Raw genomic sequence first — 6000 nt, 5'->3', positions numbered from 1 at the left:
GGAAGAGATTGCAAGTAAAGAGATTAAGTTAGGAGACAATAGGTATAAAGTGGAGGAGTACTTGAATGAACAGTGTTCATTGACTTATTTAGCAGCATTTACTAAAGACAACTATAGATCAGGCACTGTAAGTACTGGCAATGCAATTGTTAAAAAAGAAAAAATAGAATTCTCTCCTGGAACTTGCAGTGTGGTGAATACCAATGTCAGGGAGAGAAAGGGGAAAAAAAGCCCAAACAAAATCCTCCTTTTTTCCCGCTTGTCCATAAATGTAGTAATGCCACAAGTAGGGAGAATTGAAACCTCCTATTAGAAGTGATCCAGAGAAATGTTTTGCAAAATTTCTGGAAATTTGAAGTTCTAGTGGAATAGTTCCCTTCTTTCACTGAGATTTTTATTATTGTAACTTTCTCCTGCCAGCAGTGTTTTTATCCTTTTTTGGTTCTTTTAACTCTTGCTTTTTTTTTTTTTTTTAAGTCAAAAGTAACTAAATACTAAGTAAGAAGGAATGGCTAAATATGTTGCTATCTCTCTGAGAGACAGTCATTGTTTTGTTTTTCTGTTTTGGAAGCCTCACTGGTTATCCTCCCTAACTTGAAGAAAACAGCCCTCATTTGAAAATAACTTCCAACTGCCTCAGGCATACTATCCTTTTCTCTTTTTAAAAGGAATCCTCAAAAATACTCCTCTCCCAGTTTGAAAAGCAGCAGGGGATAAATGTGTAGTAGTAAATATGCAGCAATTTGCCACTCCCTTTGCCCTGTCCCAGTTACTGCAATAGAAAATGTCTGGGTAAAAATACATGCACGGTAGAGTCAAACCTCCTAGTGAGGGACTTACGAAAGGAACAAAGGACACTGTCTTGGAGAAAGGTGTTCAGTTTCCAAAAAAATAAAAAATTAAGAACAAAAGGAAAGAGGTATTAAGCAAAATTAACTCTGAATGATAGATACTAGAAAGTCAGTTGTTCCTTCGCGAAAAGAGGGGGAGAGACGGCGTGCAGACCGAGGCTTTGCTGTATAACCTTGGGCAGGTCTCTTCAGCTTCTTTGAAGCCCTGTCCTAGCTTAAGAGTTTGGACCAAGGATCTCTAAGTTTCTTTCATCTCTAAAATTCTTTAATTCTATGATTACGTTGCTTGAGATGGGCCATTCTGTTGATTTCCTAGTCTCCAGGAGGGAGGTAACTAGTCTCTGGGAGAGGAACTAACTTGATGGAGTTATCAACACAGAGGTGGGCATACTTCACAATGACAGCGGTTGGGGCCTTAGAGATGCTCTTGGAACATTTGCAGGAAGGCCTATTACTTCAATCCGACTTTACAATTCTCTTGACTCTTTGGGATGGGGGAGACGGAGGGACCTGTTTTAGATTGGGACCGTTCACTGGATCAAGCATTTCCCCTTTCCTTATTTTTGGAACCCTTAAGAACAAACAAACAAACAAACAAAAAACAAGCCACCAAGAAACAGATCCTAAAGCGGTGGAAGGGGAAACTGTGATTACGGCATCTCGAAAGGCCTGTAAAATCCTGCTTCCTCATTTTAATCCTTTCTTCGGGTGGGTGGGTGGGGGTTAGGATCTTTTTTTAACTGTGTATTTTTGTCAAAGCGGGCCTAGTGCGAGGCTCAGAACGGCAGAGGGGGCGCTGACGGATGCTGCTGCGGCGGCGGGCGGGCCGGCGGGAGGGAGCTCCGGGTCCGGTCCACGCCGGCCGCCAGGCGGGCTCGGAGCTACAAGGGCGCGGCTGCGGGCGGGCCCCGGGGAGGGGCTTCGCGGAGGCGCCGGGGCCGGAGGCTAGCGGGGCCGCCCGGGCTCGGCGCGCAGCGCGGCCCGGCGGGCGGTGGCGCTGCGGAGGCGGCGGCCGAGGCCGGCGGGCGCGGAGGAGGGGCCCGAGACTGGGGCGGCCAGCGGCAGCTGCCTCCGTGACGACTGTCGGCAGCGCGGCGGCCTGAGGAGACCGCGCCGCGGGCCCCGGCGTCGCCGCGTCTCCTGGCTGTCTCCTTCTCCTCCTCTCGCGGCAGGGGCGTCAGGAATGGGCCCCAGCCGCCGCGGGCCCCGCACCCCGCGCCGCCCGTAGGCCCCAGCAGTCGGAGGCCGGCCGGCCGGCCTCTCGCCACCCCTCGCCCCAGCCCTGCCGTCCCCACCCCAAATCCCCGGGAAGGAAGATGAGGGAGACGCGCCCGGCGCTCAGCAGTCAGAGCAGCAGTAGCAGCAGCAGCGGTCGGGGGAGGGTGTTTCGCCGTTTCCTCTCAGCCGCCAGGACAAGATGGCAGCGGCCGCGGAGAGGGGCTGAGCCCGGGCTGGGTGGTGCCGCCTGCTGAAGCGCCTGGCTCCCTGTCCCCGGCACGGCCCCGCACCCCACCCCGGACATGCTCAGGGCTGCGGCCGCCCGAAGAGGGGAGAGCGCAGGCCTCTAGGAAGGTAAGGGAATAGGGCGAGGGGCGCCCCCACCCCAGGGTGGGGGGGAGTAGCTCCTCTCGCGGGGACTCCGGCCGGGCCCTGCACCGCTGGAGAGGCCCGCAGCCGTCGCGCGTCCTGCATCCCCGACCGCCTCCCCTGCGCTCCGGCGCTCTGCGTTCCCGCCCCGGCCCCCGCCGAGCGGCGAGTCCGGGGGCCGCCTGGGGCTCGAGGCCGCCGGACGCGGGGGCCGCGCGTGCCTGGTGAGCGCGGTGGCGCAGCCTCCGGGAAGCCGCGCTGGGCGGCCCCGGCCTTTCCTCTGCCAGGGTTGCGCAACCGCTCTTCCCAGCAACCGAAGTTTTGTTTAGTCCCACAGGGGGCCTCTTTCCCCACCGCAACCCTAGGCCGTAACTACGGAGACCTCTTGTCTTTCATTAAGGGGAACAAACACAAACACGCGCACGCACGCACGCAACTTGAGCGCCCCGGCCGATGGCTGCGTCCCTGGCTTTGTGGCTCAGTCACCAGCGTCGCCGAGCGGCCGGTTTAGAGGGTGTCAACTCAGGAGACGTGAGTGCGTGTGATTGTTGGGGAGGAGAAATGTGACCCGCCGCTCCGCGTCCCCTGCCGCGGCCGGAGGAAGGCGTGGCGGCCGCGCGACGGGGCTGTTGCCGGCGTCTCTCGTTACGGTGGCGGCCGCCCGCTTCCCTTCGCGAACTCGCGGAAAGACTTCGGATGGGAATGTCTGTTTTCCTGTCGGAAGAGAGACGGCTGTTTTAAAATGGTATGTGGCTCTCAGCTAAGCCTGTTGCCCAATCTTATCTCGGCTTGAGGAATTGCGCGAAAGGGTGTGTGCGTAAATTACCTTGGACCTGTTACAGAGTAGTCATGACACGTTCAGTCCTTGAACTGTGTTTTCACAACCTCTTGCTGCCCTGTTAGAATTGATTTTTCCACCTGTCAGGTCGCTGCTTCGAATTATGAGGAGGTTCTATTAGCAACAGTGAAGTTTTTCAGGTTATCGGTCCAGTTTACAGGGAAAGCTCATGGTTGGTTCTGTTGTCGACTTTGTTAGATTGTCTCCCTGGTATGGGCCGGGAAAGTTAGCTGGTACACCAGCCTGGGGTTGGTTGTGCTTCTGTGTACCTTCTAGTAGTTTGGAGATCGGTTGATTCTCCCCCGCCTCCCCCGTCCCTCCCGTTTTAGGTATTTGCTTGGAAGTACTTCTGTGGCGTGGAATTACTTAATGTTCACATCATTTCACTTTATTTCAAAGTTTTAATTTCTTGGTGCCTTAATTTTGAAGAGGTACCCCTTTTGATAAAATTTTTGATGAAAACTTTTGAGCTGGATCGGTGGGCTTTGTTACCCAGCTAAAACATTTTAATCCTACATTCTCATTTAATTTTTCAGAAGCTGGGCAGGCCTCACCATATGTTTGATAAGTCTAGATTCTGCTTATGTTTGCAAGTGCAGTGCTAATTTTATACAGTGAGCCATGATAAGGTTTTGATAGGTCATGATTAAACTTAGTATTTAAGTAAACAAAATAAGACTGACCTTTAAAAAGTAGTTTTTATAGTTTTATTGGTTACATGCCACTGAACAGTAATTGAAGTGTAACCAACCAAATAAAGTACTTTTTAAAATAAGGTTTTCTTGGTATATTTATGGGCCCATTCATAAAGTGTAGACAACTCTTATTTACAAAATATAATGCTCAACCTGTTTGAGGTTTTTCTTTTATTTTTGAAACTACTTTTAATTGTGTTAAGGTGGAGGGGTGCTGAAATATTTTAGAATTTGGACATTTCATTGTGGGGTTTTTTTTTTTTTTTTGCACTTATCATAAAATTAAATAATTTGGACCTGAATTTTTTTTTTTCTACCTTAGGGAATATATTTTCTAAAAAAGACTTTTTTTTTTTTTTTTTTTTTTTTTTTTTTTTTGTGGAGAGCCTTAGATTAAAACTATGTTTTAAAAAGGTAAGATGAGCTTGAAATCTAGAACAGAACCAGTCATTAAATGTTTCAAATTTATATTTGGACATTGCTGACTACAGTAGCTAAACACATATTAGGCAAGCAGATCATAACATGGTGAGCCAGTCTTAGTTTATTGTCATAATACCTTTTCCATTGAACTAGTCATTATCTTGCTTATAAGCCAGTCATTGGCTTCTGGGCATGGAGTTTTAGAGTCACATAAAAGTGGACAGTTTTTATGAGATAATTCTTCTTGTAAACATGCTTGAAAAGAAGCTTCAGATCATACTGTTTGAATTTTTTGGATGTCCTGTCATGGAGCACCATAAAATAAGTGCAAATTACAGAGGTTGGGCTGCTGTAGCCAGTATGGCAGGGCACTTATTTGTTTATTGCAAAATTTTGAAAGCCTTTTTTTCCCCCTTGCAACTTAAAATAGCAACAGCTGTCAAATGAGCTTTTTGATTGAGCTTTTGTTTTAAATATTTGATAAATGAACACTGAAGGTATGTATAGGTAGGGGAAAAATATAAATTTCAGAATGCTGAAAAACTGTTTCCTAAACCTGTTTCACATGCATTGAATGGAATACTGGGTTGCATGTTATTTTCCATTTGAGTGTTAGAATGACTTATTTTGGTAACTTGAAGTTAGATTTCTATGTTCTCCACGGCAGTTCGCCGAAGGTGGTCGTATGGTACGTTAGAATTGTGTCATCGGTAGTTAAAAGGCATGAATAATGTAGTTTTCATTGCATTCCATTTATGTTTGAGTTTAGAGATAAAGCTGTCTTGGCAATATTTGGATTTAAGTGTGTTCTAAGGAACTTTAAAGTTTTAGGTATTTAAAATATCCCTCCGGAGTTATTCTTGTCTCTCAACTATTAGAGGACACAGAGTAACTTGCTATATGATTATATTGTTGCTGCCAAAAGAAATGTTCATGTAAAAATTTCTGGGTTTGCTGCTGTCCTAATTTTCTAATGTCTGAAGTTGAGACTTAAAGTGTGGTGTGTTTAACTTGGAAGTTATTTGTGAGACAAACTACTAGAATTTCGTTAACGTGGAGGAGTCTGTCAGTATGTTTTATTACTTTTTAAAGGTGTCCCTGACCCACACCCGGCTCAGACAACTTGCTGAAAACTTTGTTTAGGTAGTCCTTTCTATATAATACAAATGTAAGTCTAAAGGAATTATTTTAAATGTTGTTACTAGTTCTGGGTCCAGCTGCTTAAAAAACAACTTGATTAGTATTTTCAAGCACTTAACAGAAGTTGAATAGTGATACATGTTTGGAGTGGAAGTTTTGAATCCGTGTCGATTTTCAGGGTAGCCAGAGGACTTATGTGGCTGACCTAAGGAAATACAGCCTACTTTTTTTGGTTGAATTAAGAGTGATTTGGGGAAGGAAAAAAAAGTGATTTAGAGAGAAACAATATTGGTATGCTGCTTCCGTAGCTTTGTCATAACTGTTTTTTTGGATCTTATCTTAATCACTGTTAGGACCAAGCTAGAATAGGTATTTGGAAGGTATATGTTACAAATTTTACCTAAATGTTTGTCATATTAGACCTTGACCTATTTGGCAGATCAGGCTGCTCTCCTCTGTTGATACT

General features: G+C 46.6%; 1 protein-coding gene across 1 annotated transcript in view; it reads left to right on the top strand.

Annotated features, from left to right (window-relative positions):
- The first annotated feature begins 1677 nt into the window (after positions 1–1677).
- The window catches only part of HIPK3 (homeodomain interacting protein kinase 3), a 91832-nt gene continuing 87509 nt past the window's right edge, over positions 1678–6000 (top strand). The window contains 1 exon segment of the mRNA XM_027072929.2: positions 1678–2423. The gene's annotated coding sequence lies outside the window, so the exon portion shown is untranslated.

This window comes from Acinonyx jubatus, chromosome D1 (assembly GCF_027475565.1).
Source record: "Acinonyx jubatus isolate Ajub_Pintada_27869175 chromosome D1, VMU_Ajub_asm_v1.0, whole genome shotgun sequence".
In the NCBI taxonomy this organism is placed as follows: domain Eukaryota; kingdom Metazoa; phylum Chordata; class Mammalia; order Carnivora; family Felidae; genus Acinonyx; species Acinonyx jubatus.
This window is presented reverse-complemented; position numbering and strand designations above follow the sequence as displayed.